The 16,501-nt window shown below is 38.9% G+C and overlaps 1 protein-coding gene across 4 annotated transcripts in view; it reads right to left on the bottom strand.

The window, feature by feature from the left end:
- Positions 1-5,745, bottom strand: part of TRIM66 (tripartite motif containing 66) — a 56,392-nt gene extending 50,647 nt beyond the window's left edge. For 2 of the 4 annotated variants that reach the window (XM_088843102.1, XM_088843097.1), the window contains exons 1-3: positions 5,568-5,745; positions 4,502-4,623; positions 1,168-1,243 (exon numbers count right to left, since the gene is read on the bottom strand). The gene's annotated coding sequence lies outside the window, so the exon portion shown is untranslated. Of the gene's footprint in view, positions 1-1,167; positions 2,344-4,501 lie in introns of those variants that run through there. The other 2 variants (XM_088843098.1, XM_088843099.1) reach the window with 2 other exon arrangements.
- Positions 5,746-16,501: the final 10,756 nt, after the last annotated feature.

Here is a 16,501-nt window from a genome sequence, read left to right as displayed (position 1 = left end):
TTACCTATTCCCATATGTGACATTTGAAAATCGCAGATTGGCAGAAGTAGGATAAGCCTTTTAGCAAGTCTGTAATCCTACTCTGCTTGGATAAAGTGGAGGTGCTAAAAGCTCTTTGCAAAGAATGAGACTCCCAAAGCCTGGCTTCTCAAATTAAGTATCAGAAATCTAAGTTCAGGTATTGGGTATCACACTGGACTTGCCAGAACTAGGTGACATCTCTGCTTTTCATCAGTCAGCTCATTTGGGTGCCATTCTTTTAGTCCTTCAGAAAACATTTACTCAGCAACTGATACCCACCAGTCCTCGTGCACTGAGAACCTCCCAGAGGTATTGCTCCTTTGCCTAAACTAAAGAGTCTTTCCTTCACATTCCTACAACACTGTATTATTATCTGCCTTTCAATAGAATATGAGTTCCTTGAAGCCGAGGGCCTGGTCTTTTCATCTCAGCGCCCTAAATACCATAGGGTCTGGTATATAAAAGTCAGTAACTACCTGTGAAGGAGATAGACATATGAACCAACAAATAGCACAAAGCAGAGAGTCATAAATCCTCCAAGTAGCAGAGGAAGCTTATTCCACTCTGACCCACAAATGCAAATATGGAAGGTAACAACAGCTTGGCCAGACCATCAGTTCAGTTCAGTTCAGTCGCTCAGTTGTGTCCGACTCTCCGTGACCCCATGAATCACAGCACGCCAGGCCTCCCTATCTATCACCAGACCCCAGAGTTCACTCAAACTCATGTCCATCGAGTCAGTGATGCCATCCATCCATCTCATTCTCTGTAGTCCCCATCTCCTCCCACCCCCAATCCCTCCCAGCATCAGAGTCTCTTCAAGTGAGCCAACCCGTCGCATGAGGTGGCCAAAGTATTTGAGTTTCAGTTTCAGCATCAGTCCTTCCATAGAACATACTAAATAATGCAAGATGCAGCATATTCAAGAAACTGCCTGATTCCAAATCAAGCATATTCACATTTAACAGATTTTTCCACCTGTTTCACAAGTTCTACATAATGGCATTTTCCACATTTCTTGGTCTCTTACTACATCCGAGGCATACAGTACAGAATGTTTTCTGTGTATGTTCTCACTTACTCTTCATAACAACCCTATAAATTAATTACAATTATTATCTCCATTTTACAGGCAGGAAAACTTACCAAACTATGCAACTATTCAGTGGTAGGTAGATTAGGACTTGGGTCTTCCCAGGTGACTCAATGGTAAAGAATCCACCTGCCAATGTAGGAGACACAAGAGATGTGGGTTCGAAGATCCTCTGGACAAAGAAATGACAGCCCACTCCAGTATTCTTGCCTGGAAAATTCCATGGACAGAGAAGCCTGTCAGGTTGCAACCCATGGAGTTGCAAAAAGTGGGATACGACTGAGCAACTGAACACACATGCAGATTAGGACTCATACTCAGATGCCCAGATATATTGACACCAAAGCTTATATTTTCATTCTTCCTTGCACTTAGAATAACTTGGCAACAAACACCATGATTCTAATAATTGTCATTAGTATGAATTTAGTTTTCTGACTTTTGTTATTGCTCTTCAGTTGCTCGGTCATGTCCAACTCTTTGAAACCCCATGGACTGCACACCAGGCTTCCCTGTCCTTCACCATCTCCCGAAGCTTGCTCAGACTCATGTCCATTGAGTTGGTGATACCATCTATCTATCTCATCCTCTGTCATCCCCTTCTCCTGTCTTCAATCTTTTCTAGCATCAGGGTTTTTTCTAATGGGTCGGCTCTTCTCATCAGGTGGCCAAAGTATTAGAGCTTCAGTTTCAGCATCAGTCCTTCCAATGAATATTCAGGGTTGATTTCCTTTATGATTGACTGGTTTTATCTCCTTGCTGTCCAAAGGACTCAAGAGTCTTCTTTAACACCACAGTTCAAAAGTATCAATTCTTCGGCGCTCAGCCTTCTTTACGGTCCAGCTCTCACATCCATACATGACTACTAGAAAAACCATAGCTTTGACTATACGGACCTTTGTCAGCAAAGTAGTATCTCTGCTTTTTAATAGTTGTCTAGGTTTGTCATAGCTTTTCTTCCAAGGGGGAAGCATCTTTTAATTTCATGGCTGAAGTCACCATCTGCAGTGATTTTGGAGCCCAAGAAAATGAAGTCTATCACTTGTTTCCATTGTTTCCCCATCTCTTTGCCATGAACTGATGGGGCCAGATGCCATGATCTTTGTTTTTGAATGTTTCTGATTTTAGAGTCAAACAAAGCCTTGAGATATGCATAATTAGTTCATGGTAGAAATCTTAAGTGAGGCCAAAGACCTAAACATGAGAGTTTCAACTATAAAACTCTTAGAAGAAAACATAGGAGGAAAGTTTTATGACAATGGATTTGACAATAATTTCCTGGGTATGACATCAAAAGCACAGACAACAAAAGATAGGTACATGGGACTCTAAAATTTTAAACTTTCACTGTGTTGATAGCACACTATCAACAAAACAAAAAGGCAACCCATGGAAAGGGAGAAAATATTTGCAAGTCATTTATCTGATAAGGGACTAGCGTCCAGAATATATAAAGTTGTCATACAACTCAACAAAATCCTGATTTAAAAAATGGGCAAAACTTGAAACTAACAACATTGTAAATCAGCAATGCGCCAATAAAATATTTTAAAAACACAAAACTGAAACTCTATATCGTTAAACAATTCTCCATTCCCTCCTTCCTCCACCTTTGGCAATCCCCATTCTATCTCTGTAAATTTAGCTACTTTACGTACCTCATGTAAGCAGAATCATAGAATATTTGTCTTTTTGTGACTGGCTTATTTAATATAATATTCTTAAAGGTCACTCACGTTGTAGCATTTGTCAGAATTTCCTTCCTTATCAAGGCTTAATAATATTTCAAGTAGATACCACATTTGTTTATCCATTCATCTGTCCAGGACACTTAGGTTCCTTCCACATTTTGGTGTTGCAAAGAATGCTGCTATGAACACAGGCACAAAAATATCTCTTCTAGTCCCTGCTTTTAACTCCCGAAGTGGAATTGCTGGTAATTCTATTTTAAAATTTTTTGAGGAAACACAATACTGTTTTCCATGGAATCTGCACCGTTTTATATTCCCACCAACGGTGCACAGGATTGCAATTTCTCCACATCCTCACAAACACTTGTTATTTTCTGTTCTTTATTTTAATAGCAGCCATGCTAACAAATGTAAGGTCATATCTCATCATGGTTTTGACTTGTATTTCCCTAAATATTAGTGATAGTATCTTATCTGGAGAAATGTCTATTCAAGTTATTTGCCTATCTTTACATTGGTGAGTTGTAAGAGCTCTTTACATATTCTGGCTAATAATGCAACAGTGCTGGAACTTTTAAGACATATTTAAGATTCTCCATTTTTATAAATTTAACTTACTGTATTTCCAAGAGTTCTTTAAGTAATTTAGAATGTTTATTTGCTAGACAATTGAATTATTTTAAAATTAATTTATAAAAGCAAATATTAGCTGTAAATATGTTCAAATATTAATGAAAGATCCTTTTAAAGTGACTGTTAAGTTTTCTATATTAATAAATAGAATAAGATTTGTAAGTTAAAATTAAAAGTTTAGGGAAGAACTAAGTTTAAGTGGTTAAGTTTAAAAATCACATATTAATTTAAAAAATCTAAGTAGACCGTATCTTTTCTGTACTCCAAACTCTCAACAGAGAACTAAGAGAGGTTAGGTAGCTTGTCCAAAGTTTAAAGATCTCAAAATTCAGATCTCAAAATACCTGCAATGGTCTAATGCCTTAGATAACCTAGACCTGTGCTACAAATCACTTTAAAAATACTGCAGACAACAAACTAAACAAAAATGATGATGTTTTTAAATGCTGTCAACTGATTCGGCTTTTTCATCCCACAAGTTCATTCAGCAGACACTCAATGCACCAATGTAACATGCCTTGTTCTAGAATAATGAAATGAAGGGACCTGGCTGCTGTCTCCAAGGACTTCACAGTTCTCAATGAGATTGTCTCCTAGGAAACCTGACGTTCAGAGGAAAGGCACAAGCTCCTCCCTGCAGCAGGAGGGGGGTTCAGCATAGATGGTGAATGGTTCATTAGTCAGTGCAAGTCTGTTCAAAATCTCTTCCTGACTGACCTAAGGGGCCCAGCTATTCTTCCCCTGCTTCAGAAGTTTAGAGGGTCAGGACACATCCTCTCCTTCTGGGGAGGCAGCCAAATCCTGAATCAAACCCTCCAGGTTTCTTAGTCTGCCACCAGTTTAAGGAAATCCCAAATATGAAAAATCCTAGCCTGCAAAACAGATCTATTAAGCAGCAAGAGGATTTGCTTTGTCTCACAGATTCCCCAGAGTTGCTTTCAGCAATGAGTATCCCGTGGGCTTTTAAATTCTGATTCTTTCTACACCTGAAATTCAATTCCTATGAAATGGGAAGAGAACTGTTTCAGAGATGGAGGTGAACCTGTGGTGCCTTTGCACTTACCATCTGGGACAGTCCCACTGAACCCCAGGAACCTGCTCTAGCTCCTGGATCAAGCACTGGAAGCAATTCTTACAGAGCAAATGCTAACAGGGTAGAAGCCGGGCACCAACATCGTGCAGGTCCTGTTGGCACAATGAGCAGATCAGTGTCACTTCCATCTGTCTGCTTCTGTTTTTCTGGTCCATTAGTGACTGCCCCATAAAGCTCACGCCTGTATCTGTGCCCACACATGTGCCCAGAACTGTGGCTTTTCCATTAATATTCTCAAATGTGAAGTAGCGCATAGAGCAAACAAGCTCTACTCCCTGTAAGTGAAGCACAAAGCAGAGGGATTTACTTCTTTGGGGAGAGGGCTGGAAAGGACACAGAAACCAAGGCCTCAGAAGTCCAGGCTGTGTCCGTCCCTAGAACTGGAGGCTCATGTCCCACAACGGGCACAGTCCGAACTCTCACTTGGGCCCAAAAGACAGTCCCAGATTTCTGCCGGGAAGATAAAGCATGGAGGGGTCTGCTAGGTTGTGTGTGTCCTACAGGGTTGGTTTGCCTTCAAAAATGTCCCAGCTATTTTTGTGCTTCTCTTATCAATGGACAAACTTGATCCAACATTTCATTTTTGAAAAGAGAAGGAAATTTACTAAATGCCAAGTTTATGCCAGATGCTTTATATACTTTATCTCCATCCTCCCAATTACCCTTGGAGATAGGGATTGTATTTTAAAAAATTAATTAAAACCATCAGAGACAGGCTGAGGAAAATGAGGTTCAGAGAATTTGGGTAATTGGACACAAAGACAAATAATTTAATATTTAATAATTTACAGACGGTAAATTAGCAGAGTTCAAATTCAAATCCAGGTCAGTCTGATTTCAGACTCCATTTTCTTAACTGAAATGTTTCTCAAGCTGAGGTCCACACACATGTCCACGTGAGTTCTCTCCAACAACTTTTGTAAATTAATGTTTCATTCCGAGGAGCTTTTTAAAGTATAAATACTCTGGGTCATCTATATATCCACCATGATGGGATTTTAGAGGCAGTGTTAAAAAGTTAGGATCTAGTTCATACCAGTGTTACTTTGTCTCAGGATAATGAGAAGAAAAAGGAGCAGATAACATGTAAATGACGGATTCTTGCCACAGGAAGCCCAAATGAAATCACGGTGCATGATGATCAATGTTCCACAGAACCTGGAATAGAGAAGGTAGTGGGGAAACTGGACCACCATCATTGTGGCAAAAGTTTGCTAAACTTAGCCACAACTGGGTACACCTCACTGAAGCTGAGATGACAATTTTACTTAGCAACACATCATGTGTAAATGAAATTAACATTGTTAGTTTGATTGTTCTGGTTTTTTTTTTTTACCATTTATCAACTGTTTTAGATTTTGTAATTGTATAAAAGCAGAAAGAGTGCACCTAATTTTATATTTGTACTTATTTATAAAAAAACAAAACCAAAATTCATTTAATTCAAATCCAGAGCTCTGTAATTATGCAAATTTAAGAGAACTGTGACTTCAATTCACAGTCTTTGGGAGCCAAGCCATTAAGGACAAAGGAGGAGGCAGGGGAGGCCAGGCTTCTTGGGAGCCCAGCAAGATGCCACTAAATAAAGTAACAGACGGGCTTTTATCTTGAACTCATTCTGAGGCTCTAAGGGCAGTTGCTTCCCAGAGCACAGCCACAGTAGCAGCCCTGATGGAGTTGAGGACAATCTCTCTTAAAAGATTTAAATGTGGACAAGTTTATTTCGCCAGACTTTGAGAATATCAAACCTTTTGGTCTAATTTTTTTTATTTTATTTTTTTTTTATTTTTGAACAGAGGAAAATTTATGCGTCGAACCTGGACTGGTCACTTATGATAATATACATGCTACAATTCCATTCTCTCCAATCATTCCACCTTCACCCTCTCCCACAGAGTCCCAAAGACTGTTCTAAATGCCTATGTCTCTTTTGCAGTCTCTTATACAGGGTTCAGGTTACCATTTTTCTAAATTCCATATATATGCGTTAATATACAGTATTGATGTTCTTCTTTCTGGCTTACTTCACTCTGTATAATTGGCTCCAATTTCATCCACCTCATTAAAACTGATTCAAATGCATTCTTTTTGATGGCTGAGAAATACTCCATTGTGTATATGTACCAAAGCTTTCTTATCCATTCATCTGCAGATGGACATCTAGGTTGCTTCCATGTCCTGGCTATTATAAACAGTGCTGCAATGAACATTGGAGTACACGTGTCTCTTTCAATTCTGGTTTCCTCGGTGTGTATGCCCAGGAGTGCGATCGCTGGATCATATGGCAGTTCTATTTCCAGTTTTCTGAGGAATCTCCACACTGTTCTCCATAGTGGCTGTACTAGTTTGCATTCCCACCAACAGTGTAAGAGGGTTCCCTTCTCTCCACACCCTCTCCAGCACTTATTGCATGTAGACTTTTGGATAGCAGCCATTCTGACTGGTGTGAAATGGTATCTCATTGTGGTTTTGATTTGCATTTCTCTGATGATGAGGGATGTTGAGCATTTTTTCATGTGTTTATTAGCCATCTTTATGTCTTCTTTGGAGAAATGTCTGTTTAGTTCTTTGGCCCATTTTTTGATTGGGTCACTTAGTTTTCTGGAATTAAGCTGCAGGAGCTGCTTGTATAATTTGGAGATTAATCCTTTATCAGTTGCTTCATTTGCTATTATTGTCTCTCATTCTGAAGGTTGTCTTCTCACCTTGCTTAGAGTTTCCTTTGCTGTGCAGAAGCTTTTGATTTTAATTAGGTCCCATTTGTTTATTTTTGCTTTTATTTCCAATATTCTGGGAGGTGGGTCATGGAGGATCCTGCTGTGATTTATGTCGGAGAGTGTTTTGCCTACGTTATCCTCTAGGAGTTTTATAGTTTCTGGTCTTACATTTAGATCTTTAATCCATTTTGAGTTTATTTTGGTGTATGGTGTTAGGAAGTGTTCTAGTTTCATTCTTTTACAAGTGGCTGACCAGTTTTCCCAGCACCACTTGTTAAAGAGACTGTCTTTTCTCCATTTTATATTCTTGCCTCCTTTGTCGAAGATAAGGTGTCCATAGGAGCGTGGGTTTATCTCTGGGCTTTCTATTTTGTTCCATTGATCTATATTTCTGTCTTTATGCCAGTACCATACTGTCTTGATGACTGTGGCTTTGTAATAGAGCCTGAAGTCCGGCAGGTTAATTCCCCCAGTTCCATTCTTCTTCCTCAAGATTGCTTTGGCTATTCGAGGTTTTTTGTATTTCCATACAAATTGTGAGATTATTTGTTCTAGTTCTGTGAAAAATATTGTTGGTAGCTTGATAGGGATTGCATTGAATGTATAAATTACTTTGGGTAGTATACTCATTTTTACAATATTTATTCTTCCAATCCACGGTATATTTCTCCATCTATTCATGTCCTCTTTGATTACTTTCACTAGTGTTTTATAGTTTTCTATGTACAAGTCTTTTGTTTCCTTAGGTAGATATATTCCTAAGTATTTAATTGTTTTCATTGCAACAGTGAATGGAATAGTTTCCTTAATTTCTCTTTCTATTTTCTCATTATTAGTGTATAGGAATGCAAGGGATTTCTGTGTGTTGATTTTATATCCTGCAACTTTGCTGTAATCATTGATTAGCTCTAGTAGTTTTCTGGTAGAGTCTTTAGGGTTTTCTGTGTAGAGGATCATGTCATCAGCGAACAGTGAAAGCTTTACTTCTTCTTTTCCAATTTGTATTCCTTTTATGTCTTTTTCTGCTCTGATTGCTGTGGCCAAAACTTCCAGAACTATGTTGAATAGTAGTGGTGAGAGTGGGCACCCTTGTCTTGTTCCTGACTTTAGGGGAAATGCTTTCAGTTTTTCACCATTGAGGATAATGTTTGCTGTGGGTTTGTCATATATAGCTTTTATTATGTTGAGGTATGTCCCTTCAATTCCCACTTTCTGGAGAATTTTTATCAAAAATGGATGTTGAATTTTGTCGAAGGCTTTCTCTGCATCTATTGAGATAATCATATGATTTTTATTTTTCAGTTTGTTAATGTGGTGTATTACGTTGATTGATTTGCGTATATTGAAGAATCCTTGCATTCCTGGGATAAAGCCCACTTGGTCATGATGTATGATCTTCTTAATGTGTTGTTGGATTCTGATTGCTAGAATTTTGTTAAGGATTTTTGCATCTATGTTCATCAGAGATATTGGCCTATAGTTTTCTTTTTTTGTGGGGTCTTTACCAGGTTTTGGGATTAGGGTGATGGTGGCCTCATAGAATGAGTTTGGAAGTTTCCCTTCCTCAGCTATTTTCTGGAAGAGTTTGAGTAGAATAGGTGTTAGCTCTTCTCTAAATTTTTGGAAGAATTCAGCTGTGAAGCCGTCTGGACCTGGGCTTTTTTTGCTGGGAGATTTTTGATTACAGTTTCAATTTCCGTGCTTGTGATGGGTTTGTTCAGATTTTCTATTTCTTCCTGGTTCAGTTTTGGAAAGTTGTACTTTTCTAGGAATTTGTCCATTTCTTCCAGGTTATTCATTTTATTGCCATATAGTTGCTGATAGTATTCTCTAATAATCCTTTGTATTTCTGTGTTGTCAGTTGTGATCTCTCCATTTTCATTTCTAATTTTATTGATTTGGTTCTTCTCCCTTTGTTTCTTGATGAGTCTGGCTAGTGGTTTGTCAATTTTATTCACCTTCTCAAAGAACCAGCTTTTGGCTTTGTTGATTTTTGCTATGGTCTCTTTTGTTTCTTTTGCATTTATCTCTGCCCTAATTTTTATGATTTCTTTCCTTCTACTGACCCTGGGGTTCTTCATTTCTTCCTTTTCTAGTTGCTTTAGATGTAGAGTTAGGTTATTTAGTTGACTTTTTTCTTGTTTCTTGAGGTATGCCTGTATTGTTATGAACTTCCCCCTTATCACTGCTTTTACAGTGTCCCAGAGGTTTTGGGTTGTTGTGTTTTCATTTTCATTCATTTCTATGCATATTTTGCTGTCTCTTTTGATTTCTTCTATGATTAGTTCATTATTCAGCAGCGTGTTGTTCAGTCTCCATATGTTGGCACTTTTAACAGTTATTCTCCTGTAATTGAGATCTAATCTTACTGCATTGTGGTCAGAAAAGATGCTTGGAATGATTTCAATTTTTTTGAATTTACCAAGGCTAGATTTATGTCCCAGGATGTGATCTATCCTGGAAAAGGTTCCGTGTGCACTTGAGAAAAAGGTGAAATTCATTGTTTTGGGGTGAAATGTCCTATAGATATCTATTAGGTCTAACTCTTCTATTATATCATTTAAAGATTGTGTTTCCTTGTTAATTTTCTGTTTAGTTGATCTATCCATAGATGTAAGTGGGGTGTTAAAATCTCCCACTATTATTGTGTTATTGTTAATTTCCCCTTTCATACTTGTTAGTAATTGTCTTACATATTGCGGTGCTCCTATGTTAGGTGCATAAATATTTATAATTGTTATATCTTCTTCTTGGATTGATCCTTTGATCATTATGTAGTTTCCTTCTTTGTCTCGTTTCACAGCCTTTGTTTTAAAGTCTATTTTATCTGATATGAGTATTGCTACTCCTGCTTTCTTTTGGTCTCTATTTACATGGACTATCTTTTTCCAGCCCTTCACTTTCAGTCTGTATGCGTCCCTCGTTTTGAGGTGGGTCTCTTGTAGACAACATATATGGGGTTTTTGTTTTTGTATCCATTCAGCCAGCCTTTGTCTTTTGGTTGGGGCATTCAACCCATTTACATTTAAGGTAATTATTGAAAAGTAGGATCCCGTAGCCATTTTCTTTATTGCTTTGGGTTCAAGTTTATACACTCTTTCTGTGATTCCTGTCTATAGAAGATCCTTTAGCATTTGTTGGAGAGCTGGTTTGGTGATGCTGAATTCCCTCAGCTTTTGCTTGTCTGTAAAGCTTTTGATTTCTCCTTCATATTTGAATGAGATCCTTGCTGGGTATAGTAATCTGGGCTGTAGGTTATTTTCTTTCATCACTTTAAGTATATCTTGCCACTCCCTTCTGGCCTGAAGAGTCTCTGTTGAAAGATCAGCTGTTATCCTTATGGGAATCCCCTTGAGTGTTATTTGCTGCTTTTCCCTTGCTGCTTTTAATATTTGTTCTTTGTGTTTGATCTTTGTTAATTTGATTAATATGTGTCTTGGAGTATTTCGCCTTGGGTTTATCCTGTTGGGGACTCTCTGGATTTCTTGGACTTGGGTGATTATTTCTTTCCCTATTTTAGGGAAGTTTTCAACTATTATCTCCTCAAGTATTCTCTCATGGTCTTTCTTTTTGTCTTCTTCTTCTGGGACTCCTATGATTCGAATGTTGGAGCGTTTAACATTGTCCCAGAGGTCTCTAATATTGTCCTCATTTCTTTTAATTCGTTTTTCTTTTTTCCTCTCTGTTTCATTTATTTCTACAATTCTATCTTCTAGTTCGCTTATCCTGTCTTCTGCCTCTGTTATTCTACTGTTTGTTCCCTCCAGAGTGTTTCCGATCTCATCTATTGCATTATTCATTGTATATTGACTCTTTTTTATTTCCTCTAAGTCCTTATTAAATCTTTCTTCCATCTTCTCAATCCTTTTCTCCAGGTTATTTATCTGTAACTCCATTTTACTTTCAAGATTTTGAATCATTTTCACCATCAAAATTCGAAATTCTTTATCAGGTAAATTCCCTATATCTTCTTCTTTTGTTCGTGTTGGTGGGCAATTATCTTGTTCCTTTACTTGCTGGGTATTTCTCTGCCTCTTCATCTTGCTTATATTGCTTTGCTTGGGGTGTCCTTTCCCTCTTCTTGCAGTTTGTGGAGTTCTCTTTATTATGTAGTTTCTTCGCTGTGTGTGGGGTTGGATAGGTGACTTGTCCGGGTTCCCTGGTTAGGGAAGCATGTGTCAGTGTTCTGGTGGGTGGAGCTGGATTTCTTCTCTTTCCTTTAGAAGACAATGGGCTACTTTTCTGAGCCTGATGTCCTCTGCCAGTATTCAGAAGTTGTTTTGTGGACTTTACTCCACGTTCAAATGCTCTTCTGATGAATTTGTGGGGAAGAAAGTGGTCTCGCCGTCTTGTTCCCTCCTCCCCAGAACACTGGATTCTTATATTCCACTTCGTCGTGGAGTATCTCTTCCCAGCTGCTCCAGCAAGGCGCAGCCGCTGCAGCCCACCTTGGACGAGGGGTATCTCCTCAAGGCCGCCCCTCCTGCTTTGAATGTGGATCAGCTCCTCCCGGCCCTCTGGTGCCCAAGCAGCCACCGCCTCCTGGACGTGGTACAGCTCCTCTCGGCCACCGCCCCAACTCTGGGCGCGGGGCAGCTCCTCTCAGCCACGACTCCGCACGTGGTCGGTTGCGCCGGGAGCCGGGCGTCTCTCGCGTCTGCCACCTTTTGGTCTTAGAACCACTTTTACTTAAGTATTGAAGACCCCAAAGAGATTTTACTTATGTGGTTACATCTACTGCCATTTACCATATTATAAATTAAAAGTGAGATAATTTTAAAATATTAATTCATTAAAATACAATAAACCTATTACAAGTCAACATGAATAACATACTTTTCAGGAAAAATTACTTTCAAATAATAAATTTAGTGAGAAGAGTGGCATTGATTTTGCCTTTTTGCAAACCTCCTAATGTCTGGCTTAGCAGAAGACTTAATAGAAGCTGGCTTCCCACACCAGGTTCTTTAGTCAATCTGTTACATGTTGTTTTGTTTACAGTATATGAATAAAATCCAGCTTCAAACAGCTATACAGTTGGAAAAGACAGGAGTATTTTAATAGCCTAATCAGATAATTGCGGATAATCTTCTTTGATAGTACACCAAAATTTAACAAGGTGGCAGCCCACTCCAGTGTTCTTGCCTGGAGAATCCCAGGGATGGGGGAGCCTGGTGGGCTTCCGTCTATGGGGTCACGCAGAGTCGGACACGACTGAAGTGACTTAGCAGCAGCAGCAGCAGCAAGACAGGAGATGGATGGGCCCCAGGCTGGGCAGATGGAGTTCGTCCACTGTGGACAGATACTCAAAAAGAGCAGGAGGGAGGAGAAGCTATAAAAGACCACCTATTCCTCATTCTTGAAGTCAAGGAGAACTTGGAAAATACTGGTTCAATGATTTATGCAAATACTCCAAATATTGACATATTTCATTACAGAAAAAAAGTGACTCTTTAATATCGCGTCTAATTGCATCAGAAAATTCTGTAAATGTTATGAAGTTGTCAAATTTATGGAGGCAGCTATAACTTTACCAGAATTCTAATTTTTGCTTGCAAGCCCAAATTTTATCGTTGGCAACAAATACAGTGTTTTCTTCCTTGAAGTGATAGGCTCACTTCATTTTTAAAGAAAATATCTGCCAAATTCTCAAGCCTGAATAATCACAGTTTGTCTGTCAGTTGTTCAAATAAAACTAGTAGTCTACAAAATAACAATAAAGCTAGTACAGCATGCAAGTCAAATAGTGATACAACTGCAGCTCCTCGCTTTGATAAAGAGCAGAGGGGCTTTATGCATACTTATTTCTTCACACAGAATATTAAAGAAACTTGTATTCAAGGACTGAACTTTAATAAACATGGACATTCTTCAGTGAAACTGGCTCTTCTCTTTTTATCTTCTTTTCTTTTACAAGCAAACACCTGGCTGTGAAGAATACACATACCAGCAGTTTCACACACCATCTTTGACTTTGGCTTTGGCACCATCAGTGCAAATGTCAACCCAGTAAAAAGGCCAAATAACATCTTAGTATTACTATGAAAATTGTTTCGACCTTGTGGAACCCCTGAAAGGGTCTCAGGGACCCCCTCCATGGGCCTTCAGACCACACTTTGAGAATAGTTGCAATAGACTCTGAATGACCATTCTGGGTATCTGAGGAAGTGGCAAGGCTTTCCAAACCAGTGGGCACAACTCAGGGTAAGAATATAAAGTAGTAGGTATTTGATTTCTGTTTTAGAAGAGCAATTGAATTAACTCTATGAGGGTAAAGGTTAAATTAAAGGAACAGCAATGAGTTTCTGGTTTCCCAGGTGGCACAACAGTAAAGAATCCACCTGCCAATGCGGGAGACACAGTAGACATGAGTTCTATCCCTGGATCGGGAAGATCCCCTGAAGTACAAAATGGTATTCGTATTTCCAGTATTCTTGCCTGGAAAATTCCATGGAAAGAGGAGCCTGGCAGGCTACAGTTAATGGGGTTGCAAAGAGTCAGACAAGACTGAGCATGCACATGCAATGAGTCTCTGATTTGCAGATAAGCGAGGGAAGGCCAAATGATCTCTTTTTTATCCTCTTCTTCCTTTTCACCATTATTTAGCTCTTCTCTCTCCTTCCTATATCCCCTGTCCTGGGAAAGTTAAAGGGCTTGCTTGGCAGAACGTACTTAAACCAGGGTAGCCAATTCAATGCCTCCAGGGGTTAGTCATATAAAGAGTGAAGAGCCTCACCTAAAAGAATGTGGGTCCAGTGTTGCCAAGTCTTAGTTTTTTCAAAACGCCAGAAATCCAAATTTTTAAAAAAATTTTAAATGTTAGCAACCAACTAAATTAAAAAAAAAAAACATAAGGAAACAGCATGAGACAAACAAAGTATACCAGCGATTAGCTTATGACCTCCACTTTAAGTCATGAAGCGACCTGAACTAAATTAAAGTGAAAGAATGGAAAGAAGGATGGGAAACCTCACATACGCTACCTTGCTTACAAACCATCTCCCTTAAGATCCCACACCCAGAGGTGAGAGAAGGGAGAGATTAACTGGGTTTCTGTAACCTGGCCAAGGAATAACAGAGCAAGTCACTCCGTGCCATATTGGGAGTTCGACCTTCATATTGGGAGTTCGAACTTCAAAGATTGTTTGCATGGGTAGTACAGAACAAATTATCAACATAGTATACAATTTAGGGGGAAAATGGGAGGGAGAAACACCAAGTAAAGAGAGAGTACCTACTCCATGCTAGACTGTGTTGAATGTGATACATTATTTATTTGTGTATTGTTCACTGCCTGTTTTAGATACAGTCCTAGGGCAGGATTTTGTCTTTTGTGTTCCCCATGGTACCTTCCCCTCACTGCCTGGCACCTATACATGGTGTCGAATACACAGCATGTGCTCAATAAATATTTCTAAAATGAATGAATGAATCACAGTATTTTTTCATTATACAGACAAGTAAACTAAGACTGAAAGAGAAAATGCTACTTGTTCAAAATCATTCAGCTAGTGAAAACAGGGGTAGGAAATGAACCAAAACTTCTGTATTCTTTCCATGAATTTTATCATCTAAAATAAAACTCAAGAGCAATTGAATTCGTTGTGCTATTGGATGAACTGCCCTCAAAGATCCTGGCATTCCTCCCTTCACATTTTGCTATTCTGAGTTTAATGGCAGCAGGGTTTTCCATCCTAGCTTCCAACAAAGCTGTTAGGAATGCATTTGCCACCAAGAACAATGAGATTTTTTTAAAAAATCTATCCAACACAGGATTCTTAGTCCCCAAATTATATTTATTTTTACTTTGTAATGAAGAAAACCTTGTGTGGTCCTATGAATTTTTCCCTAAATGCCATATTGTGGGTATATCAAAAACTACTGATAAAAGCAAAAACAAAATAAAATAAGCAAAAACCCTGAACCTGGTGTAGTTTAAACTGGAAACCACACGTGCTGATGGTGCATAAATTGGTACAATCCATTTGGAAAAAATATACATATAGCAACATAAAATGAATCACAAAAATGTTCATACCCTATAATACAGTAATCTCACTCCTGGGAATTTATCCTAGACAAGTTATTCAACAGAAGAAGAAAAAAGCCACATATACACCAGTGTTCATTGCATCATTTTCTCCAATAGCAAAGAACACAATGAGAACAATAAGAAAGGGGAAAAAAAGAAAACACATGAAAAAATAGCTTAGTAAATTATAGTATGTGCTGAAGATAAACTACTAGCTGTTAAAAATAATAATCATGACTACTGGGTAGTGATACAGAAAAAATGTAATAGTATTAAACCAAAAACAGAATACAAAAGGATTTGTACACCATGATCATCAGCTTTGCAGACAGCTATGTCTCCATGTGGGATGTGAATAACAATTGAAAGGTAATAATCAGACCTGAAAACAGTATTGTAAGGTATTATAATTTGAGATGTTTGTACTTATATTTTTTCAAATTTTTCTTTCATGTTTTATTGTCTTTTCTATTGCATGTAAGTTTTAAAATTCTTACCGAAGTAAATTCGGATCTGAGTTTTTCTCAAATTCTCACTTAGAAAAGACATCCTGACTTGTCCCATCTTAAATTAACAATCCTCCACTTGAAAAAGGAGAAAGAAAAGAAAGTGAAGTTGCTCAGTTGTGTCTGACTCTTTGCAACCCCATGAACTGTAGTCTGCCAGGCTCCTCCACCCATGGAATTTTCCAGGCAAGGATACTGTAGTGGATTGCCATTTCCTTCTCCAGGGGATATTCCCCACCCAGAAATCGAACCTGGGTCTCCTGCACTGCAGGCAAACTCTTTATCATCTGAGCCACCAGTGCAGCCCCACTTGAAAAAGGAGAGCAACATAATACTTCCAAACGTATGACCCTAAAGATGGACAGCAAGAAAGCAAGGCTGGATGCACCCAGGCTGTTGTTGCTGTCTGAAGGATCACTGGTGAAATCAGGAACCCAGAGAGGAAAGGAAGAGAAAGGGACCACCAGGGCCTTCTTCAGGGTGGCAGTGTGTTCACAAGGCCACCTGGAGAGAGGGCTGAGAGAGTAAAAAGGTCAGCACTGCAAATACCTGCCTCACCAGGCTGCTGCCCAGCACTGTCTCCCTGCTGCTCATTTTGCAGGCATTTTCTGAGGCCCTGACTCTCTGAGAAGAGTCCACATGTCTGAGATGTCACAGGCCATGCTCTACTTCAGAAGAGATGTCACAGAGAAAGAGGCCTCTCAGGGTTCATGTC

This window comes from Moschus berezovskii, chromosome 14 (genome assembly GCF_049115385.1).
Source record: "Moschus berezovskii isolate FMDL1 chromosome 14, NW_MosBer_1.0, whole genome shotgun sequence".
NCBI lineage: Eukaryota > Metazoa > Chordata > Mammalia > Artiodactyla > Moschidae > Moschus > Moschus berezovskii.
This window is presented reverse-complemented; position numbering and strand designations above follow the sequence as displayed.